Source organism: Schistocerca piceifrons, chromosome 11, assembly GCF_021461385.2.
Source record: "Schistocerca piceifrons isolate TAMUIC-IGC-003096 chromosome 11, iqSchPice1.1, whole genome shotgun sequence".
Taxonomy (NCBI): Eukaryota; Metazoa; Arthropoda; class Insecta; order Orthoptera; family Acrididae; genus Schistocerca; species Schistocerca piceifrons.
In genome coordinates, this window is record NC_060148.1 from 135,002,123 (window position 1) to 135,015,639 (window position 13,517).

At 44.4% G+C, this 13,517-nt stretch overlaps 1 protein-coding gene across 1 annotated transcript in view; it reads left to right on the forward strand.

Annotated features, from left to right (window-relative positions):
- Window positions 1-289: 289 nt before the first annotated feature.
- Window positions 290-13,517, forward strand: part of LOC124720125 (TD and POZ domain-containing protein 1-like) — a 67,547-nt gene continuing 54,319 nt past the window's right edge. The window contains exon 1 of the mRNA XM_047245422.1: window positions 290-377. The gene's annotated coding sequence lies outside the window, so the exon portion shown is untranslated. The remainder of the gene's footprint in view (window positions 378-13,517) is intronic.

A 13,517-nucleotide genomic window follows, 5' to 3' on the forward strand; every position in this document is an offset into this window, starting at 1 on the left:
AACTTTGCGTTGACCAAAAGCGGTGCTGGGAAATCGGTTGACGAAATCCGGTTTTTGGGGCGCCAGGCGAAGGGGGTGTGTGTTGCGAGCTCTATAGCGCGGTTCGAGATAACTGACTGTGGCGTGGATGGGACGCAGGCGGTCCGGCAGTGCCGACACAGACGTAGACGCCCTGCTGCAGCCGTTCCCTCGCCTGCCGCGCGAGCTGGCAACGCCGCCCCGTGACGTCAGTGCAAGGGGGGGGGGGCGGGGGCAGCCGGCTGTCTGTGCGGCCCAGTTGTGACGCAGCAGCCTGGAGGGAAGCGGCGTGCCACGTTGTCCTGCCTACCCAGACAGAGCTTGTGTATCTTGTGTCTGCACGGGAATACCACAGAAAGGTAAGGCAGGAATTTATGGGAGCGGCGGGTGTTCTGCACCCTTCTGTGTGGTTTGTCGCGTAACTCACTTAATGCTCTTGTCTAATACTTTGTCTTACTTTGAAAAATTACGACCGCTACGAACAAAGGAGTGGCTAACAGTGTGTTAAATTACCGTCTTGAGTGTTCAGTACTTTATAGGTCGTTACTTGTGGTATTGCTCCAGTCTGTGAAAACTTGAGCGAGAATAACTTGGAACGAATGGAAAATAACGCTACATTCAGTCGGCTAGTGTTCCGATCTGCCACTGTCGATTTCCCCAGAATTCACGTAGCACAGGTATTTAAAATGGAAAACCTCGCGTTCTTAAGTTCGTAGGACGCAATTTTACGAAAACCGTCAAACGCAGAACTTTGGAGTAAGCGAGTATTAGTGCGACAAGGCGTGTAGCGGCCTGCAGGCGTGGCAGAAATTTATTTTTTAATGTTTCGCGTAATGTGGCCGAATTCAGACATCTAAAATGTTGTCGTGATGTACTCATTCAGAAGTATAATCTTAAATTACGGCTTTCACACAGTAAGAGAAGTACCGAAGTTGGAAACATTGCGCGTCGCGAGGTAACGTGACTAAGGGCGCTGAAATACGCGGACGTTATTCAGCCAGTATTTCAGAATGAGGGCAGTTACCGACTTCCAAGAAACTGCACGCAAGACTACAGACTACGAAAACTGGAGAGATTTTTCCGCTACCCTCCCCCCCCCCCCCCCCGGCCAGGTTGTCGCTGTTCATGGAGTCAACTTAGGCATCAGACGTTGCAGACAGTATCCCCACACCGCGTAGGGTATCTGCAAAAATTACATCGTCGTACGGCCCACACATCGGTAGACATGACGTGTCAAAAATTTAGACGCGCGATAAACGGGCTTTTCTTTAAAAAGCAGCGCAAATTAAGCACACTGTGTTTACCTAGTATTTCGGAATGAGCACTTGCTTTCGAACACACATTAAGAACAATTTCAAACCGTTTCTATACTTTATCTCGCTTACATTCTTAACGTCAGATGTTACACACGTAAACTCGTCTGCAAAGTAATCAGACGTAGGAAGCTGTTTCGTGCGTGGGCGTTGCCGATCCTGAAATCCATTCGCGAATCACAACTCGTGGCGTCACGCTGGCACGCTTGTGGCGGTGAGACGCAGCACTCGCGTTCATTTGCGTATTTTCACAATTTTCTGGAATTAAGGTGTAAGTAGGCTGTTTGTTTTCTTATTGGCAACGTTACGTACCACTCTGTATGAAAATCACTGGCTGTGCTGTGTGCAGTCTGTGGCGCTCGCTGTATTGCAGTAGTTCGAGTAATGAAGATTTTTGTGAGGTAAGTGATTTGTGAAAGGTATAGGTTAATGTTAGTCAGATCCATTCTTTTGTGGGGATTTTTGAAAGTCAGATTGCGTTGCGCTAAAAATATTGTGTGTCAGTTTAAGCACAGTCGTATATAATAGTTCTAAGGGGACGTTTCAAAGGTTATGGTGAACGAGCAATCTGTAGCTTTCCCCAACACCCTCATTACAAACAGGCGACCATTTGCGTAGTAATTGGCTAATTCTTGAGAATTTATCGTAATGTTCGTGCTTCACGAAATAAACATTTCGTATTTTTTATCGCTCTGTCACGTCTCCTCGTTTGTGATTTGCTGATGAAATTTTTTTTTAGCACTCTACAACGCTGCATCGCTTTGTTTGGCTCTTCTCGTGTCACTATTTGTCTGATGAGAGAGCCCGGTGTGTCGACAAAGCAACGCGTCAGCGATCTGTGAGGCGCGCCGTGTTCTGTGCGGCCTGCGCTTCAGCCGTATATTATGTGAGGGAGGGATGAATGTCGGTGATTCTGACGCCGTCACTTACCAGCTTCATTTGACGTTCAAATTACACTATTGAAGTGCAGTGTAGATTTCTATGTGCAGGCACTAATGTCGGCAGAACCTAGATTTAATTTGTGCCATTTCCAGTGCAACAGTTGCGAAAATAGAGGTAGATTTGTTGTTAGTTTCCGTCAGAGGACCTAATCACGTCAGAATTATAACATTTGTAGTGGCATTTGCTAATTATGTTTGACAGAAACATACACCAAACATTATTTCGTTTAGCCAGATACTGTTACAGAAGCCTTACCCGTTATTGATGGTAAGTCACAGTTTCGGAATCGTGGGTGGCCACTGACGTCACATTTGCCGACACTTGGGCGTGACAAAGAACTGAATATGACCTGCCTTGAAAAGTTCAGAAATGTCGTGTATCAGGTAGACTGCACATCATCGTAAAACGCAAATTTCACTATCAAAACTATGAAATTGACAATTTTAACTTCGCAAACAGGTAGATCAACACGACTGTTCAGTGTGCTCCCCTTATCCAATGGCAGCACAGAACGCGTGACGTCACGGAAAAGTGACTGTCGTCACAGGTGAGGGACCGGATGATTTGATAAAAGTTGCGCGAATTTTATGTATAATAAGTAACCCGGAATCGGTGCTCTAAATGCCCTTCGCTTTCGCGACGTGGAACTATGTGTGGTGGCTTTCGTATTTATACTCGCCTATCACAAAATATACAACGCAATTCATTCACGCCGTATTAAAGACCTGTTCGAAACGTGTCGTGTGTAGCGAGACAAGATTTGCTGAATTGTAGAAAACTGTGGCGTTCACGGATGAGCAGTAGCGGCAGCCAAAACAGTTTCCTAAGAAGGCCGCCATTTAATCGCGATTGTGTGGAATCGGCTCTTTAGGTCACACTTAGATATCCAGTAATAAGGGAGTAAGGTCACTCGTGACTTGGGAATGTGCACAGTGTTTCCGGGTGCTTTCAATTCATTAGGTGTTCTGTCCACCAGTAAAATGTGATAGCTGCATAAAATTTCACACTGTGGTGTCTCACATGATACTTCGGCTGGCAGTAAACGTGGAGACGGTGGCGAGGTGTCGCCCTGACACGTGGCTGAGGGTAACCTGCGTGCAGCAGTAACCGTCCTGTACCGGTGTGCGGACATTCGCCACGATTTTAGCTGCTCCGAAGGGCTGCGTCCGTTGTGTCGTCCCCCCCCCCCCCCGCCCCCCCTGCTCACCCGCCGCGTAGTAAAGCTACTTACTGAGCCTTTCTGCTGATTTACTTAACACAGGACCAGAATCTCTTAGGAGTTTCCGCCACATTTATGGGGTATCAGTTCCGTCTCTTATTAATTTATTTGGTACGAATCTCTCGAGTGCTGTTGATAACATTTCTTTGAACTTTAAGCCTCATATGGTCTTCACTTACATAGTTTGGAAGGATTGGGGAGTGTCTCTTAGAAAGAAGTCTACCGAATTTTTAGCAGCTTTTATAAATAGATATATTTCGTCTTTAGTTTTGGTGAATTTCTTTTTTACGGAATTGATCCTCGCTACGACTTTGTTCACTAATCCCTGTATCCGTCGTGATGCTCGGGATTATTTGTGGCTAAGAGTTCAAGTGTGTTTTCGTAACCATTTCCAATATGAATGGACTCGTTAACTAATTGTTCAAAATAATTTGAAGAGACCATGTAGAACAATTACAGAAGTTGTTTTGTATAGGGTCTGAAAATGAACTTTTGACAACATATGGAAGGTAGATTGAAGTCGCTACCAACTATAATTGTATGAGTAGCTTACCTATTTGTGATGAGGCTCAAGTTGTCTTTGAACTGTCCAGCAACTGTTTCATATGAGACAGGGGGTCGGTAAAAGGAGCCAGTTATTAATTTATTCAGGTTGTCGAATATAACCGCTGACCACCCTAAGTGACAGGAACTATCTGCTTCAATGTCACTTGTGAGTTGGAACAGGCATTACATTATTTTTCCTTACGTTGTGCTTCTTGTTTCTGTTCTAGTGTAGATCATTACAATTACGGTTTTTCCCTCCAAAACGTAGGATGTTTTCTCTGTGACTCTGTAAATACCAGAGCTAAACAATGTAGAACAACGTACGTTACAAGCATAGCATTCTGTATTACCACAGTTACTTATCTCTAACATTTTTAAAAATGTACGTAGACTTTAGATGACTTGTCAATCATAGTTCTTATCTCTATTTAGTAGCGTATTTTCAGTCATGTTTTGAACATTGTCCCGCTACACTTTATTAACTAATGCTTCGCCGCAAGAGATATCGGATTTTAGAGAGTAAATTAATATGGAGTATGTCGTTCTTCTTTTCAAACGTTCACATACCCATTTCTTCTTTCCTTATTGTCTTTTGGGCATGCAGTTTTAGTAATTAAAGTAGGCACAAATGCAGCGACAAAAAAAAAATGATTAGCGTACATTCGCACTCTTTTACATCTTTCCGTTCTCGTTGTTCCCTTGGCGATGGACTGTTTCTATCTCAATAAGTAAGCGTGAAAGGAAGCTACCGTACAGACAGAGGGATCTGTATTTATACTTGGCACAACTAATCACATACTTAGTCGTCGGTATTGCTTTCGTTTCCCAAATGTTATAAATGTTTCGATTTCGGAGAAGCTCTGTATTTCCCCGAGATGTCGATGAAGGAGGTCCCTTACGTACTGGTTGCATCGAGCAAGATGGGAAGACGCCGGTTTGAAAGCGGACAGAAGTAGTATGAGGAAGGGCGTCCCTAACCTGAGGGATCGCTAGTCAAGCTACCTGGCGAAGGGGCAAGTGTGGCAAATGTCCAGCGTGGCAAATGTCCGTCATTCGCTGCACCACTGTGTGCTTGTAATCTGAAGTTGAGCAGCCACTCACAGAGGTCCATCGTGGGCTGTAACTGCTGTATGGCAGCGAAACTTGGTATGCTAATGCGCCCTTGCGGAACCGATCTACACTGGAAAGAAATGTTCCCATATGTAATGGATTGGGAACGGAACGTGCACAGGAAGGGACAAACAAGTGAGAAAGGCAGAATGTCGATATTGTTAACCGCCACTTGCAGAACTTGTTCAGTATGAGCACCGGAGACTTCTGCGAGGTGTTGCACAGTGACAGATTCGCACCTGGTAACCGACATTGGAATTGATTTGCTCCGGCGCCAACTGGTTTCGCGTTAACGCATTAGCACGTCTACAGTATTTCGCTGCCTTACCATACTCAGACCACAGTGGACTTCGGTCAGTAGCTGCATTTTACTTATGAACACCCGGTACTTCAGTGTCTCAGATGTAGAAAAAAAAAAAAACGGTTCGCGAAAATTTCGCTGTCGCCTTGGTGGTCCATTTGGTGATACACCATTCAGTAGTTAATCAGTTAAAAAATCTGCAGTTTTCTCAGACTTCCGTCGTGTGTTTCACTTTTCTCAAAGGATCAACGCTCTGCAAGTACCCGTATTTCCAGTACAGGCGGCTGCCTAAACTGGAGCAGCTCGCAGCTGCTGATAGCGGCCGTCGACATTGACCCGTGGCGTAATGGTGTGCTGCGTGACGTCACACACACTCACGGATACAACAGAACGCGTGGCTGCTATATTATTTTCTGTAAAGTCTTGTGGTGGAAAAGTGATCCGTTGCTCGGCCAGAGTTCTGGGACAGGTTGTCAGGTTACAGTATGGTTGTCAGTCAGCGGAGCCAAAGAAATGGAATGTTACAGTAACAATTTTTGTGTGGCACGTATTTCACGCATGTTAGCTTTCGGAGAGTGTTGTATGTCCGTTTTGGTGACGCACAGTTGGAATCGGCAGGTTCAGTGCCGGGCACCGCTTGTCCCTGGTGTGGAGGCAGGTCCACACCTGTGCAGCCGCGCACGCCCCTTGACACGTGAGCACGGCAGACAGCGGCAGCCGCCACTCCCCGGACGAGTGCAGACCGCGCTCTCTCCCGCCCACCGTTTTTTGTACTGCGTCTCACTGTTACGTTCCTGTGTTTCCCGCCCTTTCAAATTTTCGCAAGCCCATTGGCCGAGTGGTCTAAAAACAAAGAAAATGGCTCTGAAGATCATCGTGCATACCTGTCACGCGAGTTCTCGGCAACATCCAGTATGGCCTCTATTTTGTGTAATCAGTGATCGAGTGGCCTTCTGCTAATATTTCAAGTTCATTTGAGTCAGCCACAGTGAAATGAAACCCTATTTTAATCGCTAGATTTTCGAAAATAAACATTAAGAGAAACAGGGCTGTAGTAGAATTATAAACATTATGACTTGAATATAGCAGACAACCGCAATTACGACACACACAGCTTAATTACACAAACCCGTGACCAGTTTCAGATTTTCAAACATCCATTGTTAAGTGCTTTTGCAAGCTGATCAGTACTTGCGTTAACCGCCTACGGCCAATCCAGCGATGCGAAATTTCGTCGTTTAGGTAGCAACAAACATCGATGCTCCCTGAAGGAATGAGTAGTCGAAACAACTGCAACATATCGAGATAAGATGTATCCGCCACAGTTGTGTCACAGTATTAAAACGGCCCATTCAGTTTCGCCTGTCACTGCACAGGATACATTAACCCTCGGCGAATCGCGTTCATGCACCGAAATTTGGTGAGGATTTTCAGTACGGCACACTCTCACATTGCGGAGATAAACTTTTTCAGAAAAGTGTTAGTTGCTTTGTCGCTGAATATCAGCGTGAGGGCGAAATTTCCATCCTCAATCCCTGCAATGTGGCGCAAATCTGAAGGCGCCGGCCGTAACAGTCCGCTTTTACTTGTTGTAAGGGATCCAGACGGTACGGTTTGAAGTGTAACCGCCGACGCACTGTCTTCCACACACTTTGCTGCGGTGTTCAGAGTTCGTGGCTTTTGGCTGCTGTTGACTTGTGTGGACTGCGTACAAAAATCTCGTTCAGCCCACCCCCACCCCCTTACATGGTTTTTTGCAGCTGCCACATTTGGTCAAATACCTCGCATGTTCCAACACATGAAAAGTCTTGCCTTGTCCGCATTTTGGCAAGGCGCTGAATTCGTAATGGCATGCAGTCATATTCGTACATCTAATACTGCGAAAAAATGTGAATTCTGGAAACGAGTGAATCGTTGATGGTAGCCCTCTGTCCCGCCTTTTACCTGTCGTCTTTAGTTTCTACACCAGTGCGGTACTGAGCAGCCCAACTCATGGCCTCGATCCCCTTGCTCATTTTACACAAGGCCAGGAATTCTTTAAATTCTTAGTCAATCTGCTTGACAATATTGCATTTACGAATAATTTCAATAACGTACATAATATCTGTACACGTAATGTGCCTCCAAGAACACGTGCGAAATGTTAACCATCAAAGTACTTCTGTGCCCTTACAATTAATCACTGCTGCCCCTAATTTTAATTCACAGAATCTGGTACTTTCTGAACACGCTTGGTTACACTTCACGTGCTGACTTTAATCCCAGTACATACACTGTGTAGCTTACTGTCGGGAATCTTTCCTTAAGCAATGAAAGATAATGTACGTAAGTGATCAGTATACGCCTGCTTCTATTGAACCCATATTACTCCTCTGTGGTACACAAGCTAATTATGTACGTACACGTAACCGATGCAGTTCCGCGTGTAACTGACGTATACAAAGACGCAGGTATCGTTAATAGGTCGAGTGTAAGTGTTTGAATTCTAAAATTGGATGTAGAAGTTCGTTATGTGGAGAGCCAAGTACGGAAAACCACTGCATCAATGGCTTTATTCTTCTTTCAAAATAATGCTGAGGAATTTATACACAAGTGCTTTCTAACGCGTAAATACCTAGTGTATGGTGACCTGTCAGTGTTGCTGTTCATTAACTTGTAATTCACGCCCTACCTACCCTTAGTTCACTTACAGTATCACTGAAGCGTCGTTCCTTTCCGTACGTAAAACTGCGATTACAAGTTACGAAATGCCACAGTAGGTGTAGTAACGTTCTCTAAAGCACTGCAGGACCTTTGCTTGTCTCTGAGTTGCACAGCTGATACAATGAATTTTCGCTACCACTCACGAATAATTCCGTCTCTCGTTTATTGACGATTAAAATGCTTAATACTTGGGCAAATCTGCTGATAGCAAATACCGTCCTCCTTACTGTTTATCTAAATATGCCCCCGACCTTCATGCCTTCTTTCTTCTGTCGTGTAAATTTTGCCAACTCCAAGGAAACAGGACGGCCGGCAAGTCAGGGATTTCATTCCCCTTATCTGTCAGTTTGAAATAGCTGTTTATCTTTCTTTTTCTCGTACAGAAATTAGCATTGCGTATTTCTTTATACTTACCGCGTGTACAAATTATTTCCTCTTTTTTACTTATTTACATAAAAATATGCGAATAATCGTTACCACCTAGATGGACATAAAACATGAAAATTATATCTGTGGACGGTTAGTCTCTAAATTGGCTAAAAGAGAATTAGTACCATCTTTGTAGCCTCTTTCATGTAGGTGCTTTAAAAATATATTCATTACGTGATGAACGGTGCAGTTTTTTATAAACTCACGCAAAGATTTATTAACGTGACTTTTCTCGACCGAAATATTTCAGACAGGACTAAAGAAAACAACGATGGCGTCAACTCTTGACAGTTTTTGTGTGGTGATCCACAGTGCGGACCTTACTGTAGTTAGTTTCTTACTGTGCTTAGTTTGAAGCGTCAGAAATTAAACTTGGTATTTGAACCTAAAGTAAGTGCAGCTTGCGGGGATGACGTCATACAGCGATATTCTGCGCGGTTATATTGTAAGAATTCGTACCTGTAACTACGAGATTTAGAGGGATTTTTTCCTTGCTCTTGGTTCAATACAAAGCCACAAAATGTGGCACCAGTGCTCCGGTAGTATAAAACCGAATACAGCGACCGGTCAGTCTCTTCTGCATCAACGAATCAGAGCGCAGACAACAGCCACTTACTGAGAACTGTTGAAAGTGACCAGCGCAAATATATAAGGGTTACTGCAAAAAACAGCCGCCACAGAATAAGTTCCGGCCATCGTACTCGGCGCAGCACAAGGGAACAGACGGAAAAATTTAGGTTCCTCTTCCGCCCACGAATGGCGCGTGGGTAGGGTGATCCTCGGTAAGGCGTCTTCATTGGCCGCAGTTTCTCGATTGTTCTCGTTATTTCGCTGCAAGCCTGGAAGCTTCGAGGAGACGCGCTGGCCCAGCGGAACAGCCGCTTGTGGGCAGAAAGCGGGCGTCCGCGCAGTGCAGATAACTGCGAGCGCCAGTCCAGGGTCAGCGGGTGACGTCACGCGGCGAGGCTGGTGGAAACCGGCTGCTGCGAGCACACTGGTGTGGGGGGGGGGGGGGGGGCTGGGGATAGCAGCGAGCAGCGAGACCGGCGTCACGTCGCAGCGAAGAACGGCTTCGGTGAACAAAGTACCCACCACCACATTCCGCAAAGTCGTCTCAAGTTTGGGTCTGTACGTGGTTACTTAGTTTTACTGCATGCCCCATCACGATACTAATTTTGTGGTGCTTTAGCTTTAGATTTGATTGATACACGACAAGTGTTGGAAAAGAGCACCATAACGTATTACGGTTATGCACATGAGGGTATACAGGTACATTCATGACGGTGCATTTTGTATGCTTCATATCGTTTGAAAGCGATGTTTCACGCTGAGCCGGAAAACATTGGCGCGTAAAAAATGTGTACGCCACAGGAAGTTTTAAGACAGAAGAACGTTTCCTTCAGCTTGGCCGATCTGCTCGGCGGTGGAGATGACCCGAAGTTACGGGGGCGGCGCAAACACCCAGACCCCGAGAGAAGGAAATTAGCGACTCGGCCGGGAATCGAATCTGGGACGCTAAACACGGACTGCGGACTCTGCTGCACCGACCGTGAACACGAGTCGGTCTGGGATACGCTGTGTGGGGCTCACTACCTCTCTTTCCTGTTAGAGGTAGTCAGTGTTTCGAAATTCTTCCGTTCATTACCGCCTTAACAACGTCGCGTTTTGTCTCCGGGGGGGGGGGGGGGGTGAAGATGTTCTACAAAACAAAAATCTACTCGCATTTTGACCTAGAACATGCGAATTTCTTCTCAGATGGGTCTCTGATAAGAGCCGTGCTGTCCGTTCAACGGAAACAACGATTGTGTTTTGCGGCATGGAATATCCGCTAGCAAAATTCGGGGTCACGTTATTCTGTTTACACTTGTTAATAAATGAAATGGCCATGCTAGTACTCCGAATTATGTAGAAAAATTATATTACAAATCGCCTACTTTCAAAAAGAAATTCATAGCTCAGATCCTCAATAACAGAATTGCGGAATTGTATACAAAGAAAGGTTGGTTAAACAAGAAAGCTTATTAGGTGTATCTTGAAATATCGATGCACTATTCGAAGTCTTAAAATTATCGAATAGATGATTTTTGGGCACTGGCCAATGATTCCATTGGTAAACAGAAAGAAGAAATCGCTGCAAGGCATGCGAAAAAACTGTCAAATTTGTCCAAGGGTGTTACCAGAGGTAACCAACAAGGATGTTCCAATAATACAGGTTTCACACCCACGTTCTGTGAACGTTTTATTAATAAAACTTCTCTAATGTTTTCAACAGCTAAGACCCAGTTACTGTCCAAAGCGCTGAAATTCAATATCGCACCTGCGATTAAAGAACCACACATAGTAGACAATTTCATAGCAGGCCTTAAATTAGGTTTGGAGTGTACCAAAACGCCAAAGAATGTTCAAACGCGGTTAGGCTAAGAATTCTGTGAAATCTTAGAAAATGAATTGTCTGTCGCTCAATCAAAGCATTACGTTATAGACCGGTGAAAAGTATTAATAATGGCGCCCATACTAACGAGTCAATTCAAAGTTCACAAAAACTTCCATCCGATACGTCCTATCGTAGACAGTACAAATAGTACGTACCATAAGCTGGCTATCTGTTTACGTTACAAAATTAAGGACAACTTCGTTTTCGGGAAAAATTACTCCGTCAAAAACTGTGAAATTAGTACATAAACTTAATAATGCCCCCCCCCCCCCCCCATGAACCATGGACCTTGCCGTTGGTGGGGAGGCTTGCGTGCCTCAGCGATACAGATAGCCGTACCGTAGGTGCAACCACAACGGAGGGGTATCTGTTGAGAGGCCAGACAAACGTGTGGTTCCTGAAGAGGGGCAGCAGCCTTTTCAGTAGTTACATGAGCAACAGTCTGGATGATTGACTGACCTGGCCTTGTAACAATAACCAAAACGGCCTTGCTGTGCTGGTACTGCGAACGGCTGAAAGCAAGGGTAAACTACGGCCGTAATTTTTCCCGAGGGCATGCAGCTTTACTGTATGATTAAATGATGATGGCGTCCTCTTGGGTAAAATATTCCGGAGGTAAAATAGTCCTCCATTCGGATCTCCGGACGGGGACTACTCAAGAGGATGTCGTTATCACGAGAAAGAAAACTGGCGTTCTACGAATCGGAGCGTGGAATGTCAGATCCCTTAATCGGGCAGGTAGGTTAGAAAATTTAAAAAGAGAAATGGATAGGTTAAAGTTAGATATAGTGGGAATTAGTGAAGTTCGGTGGCAGGTGGGAACAAGACTTCTGGTCAGGCGAATACAGGGTTATAAATACAAAATCAAATAGGGGTAATGCAGGAGTAGGTTTAATAATGAATAAAAAAATAGGAGTGCAGGTTAGCTACTACAAACAGCATAGTGAACGCATAATTGTGGCCAAGATAGATACTAAGCCCACACCTACTACAGTAGTAGAAGTTTATATGCCAACTAGCTCTGCAGATGACGAAGAAATTGAAGAAATGTATGATGAAAAAAAGAAATTATTCAGATAATGAAGCGAGACGAAAATTTAATAGTCATGGGTGACTGGAATTCGAGTGTAGGAAAATGGAGAGAAGGAAACGTAGTAGGTGAATATGGATTGGGGCTAAGAAATGAAAGAGGAAGCCGCCTGGTAGAATTTTGCACAGAGCACAACTTAATCATAGCCAACACTTGGTTTAAGAATCATGAAAGAAGGTTGTATACATCGAAGAACCCTGGAGATACTAAAAGGTATCAGATAGATTATATAATGGTAAGACAGAGATTTAGGAACCAGGTTTTAAATTGTAAGACATTCCAGGGGCAGATGTGGACTCTGACCACAATCTATAGGTTATGAGCTGTAGATTAAAATTCAAGAAACTGCAAAAAGGTGGGAATTTAAGGAGATGGGACCTGGATAAACTGAATGAACCAGAGGTTGTACAGAGTTTGAGGGAGAGCATAAGGGAACAATTGACAGGAATGGGGGAAAGAAATACAGTAGAAGAAGAATGGGTAACTTTGAGGGATGAAGTAGTGAAGGCAGCAGAGGATCAAGTAGGTAAAAAGACGAGGGCTAGTAGAAACCCTTGGGTAACAGAAGAAATATTGAATTTAATTGATGAAAGGAGAAAATATAAAAATGCAGTAAATGAAGCAGGCAAAAAGGACTGCAAATGTCTCAAAAATAAGATCGACAGGAAGTGCAAAATGGCTAAGCAGGGATGGCTAGAGGACAAACGTAAGGATGTAGAGGCTTATCTCACTAGGGGTAAGATAGATACTGCCTACAGGAAAATTAAAGAGACCTTTGGAGATAAGAGAACCACTTGTATGAACATCAAGAGCTCAGATGGAAACACAGCTCTAAGCAAAGAAGGGAAAGCAGGAAGGTGGAAGGATTATATAGAGGGTCTATACAAGGGCGATGTACTTGAGGACAATATTATGGAAATGGAAGAGGATGTAGATCAAGATGAAATGGGAGATATGATACTGCGTAAAGAGTTTGACAGAGCACTGAAAGACCTGAGTCGAAACAAGGCCCCGGGAGTAGACAACATTCCATTAGAACTACTGACGGCCTTGGGAGAGCCAGTCCTGACAAAACTCTACCATCTGGTGAGCAAGATGTATGAAACAGGCGAAATACCCTCAGACTTCAAGAAGAATATAATAGTTCCAATCCCAAAGAAAGCAGGTGCTGACAGATGTGAAAATTACCGAACAATTAGTTTAATAAGCCACAGCTGCAAAATACTAACACGAATTCTTTACAGACAAATGGAAAAACTAGTAGAAGCCGACCTCGGGGAAGATCAGTTTGGATTCCGTAGAAATACTGGAACACGTGAGGCAATACTGACCTTACGACTTATCTTAGAAGAAAGATTAAGGAAAGGCAAACCTACATTTCTAGCATTTGTAGACTTAGAGAAAGCTTTTGA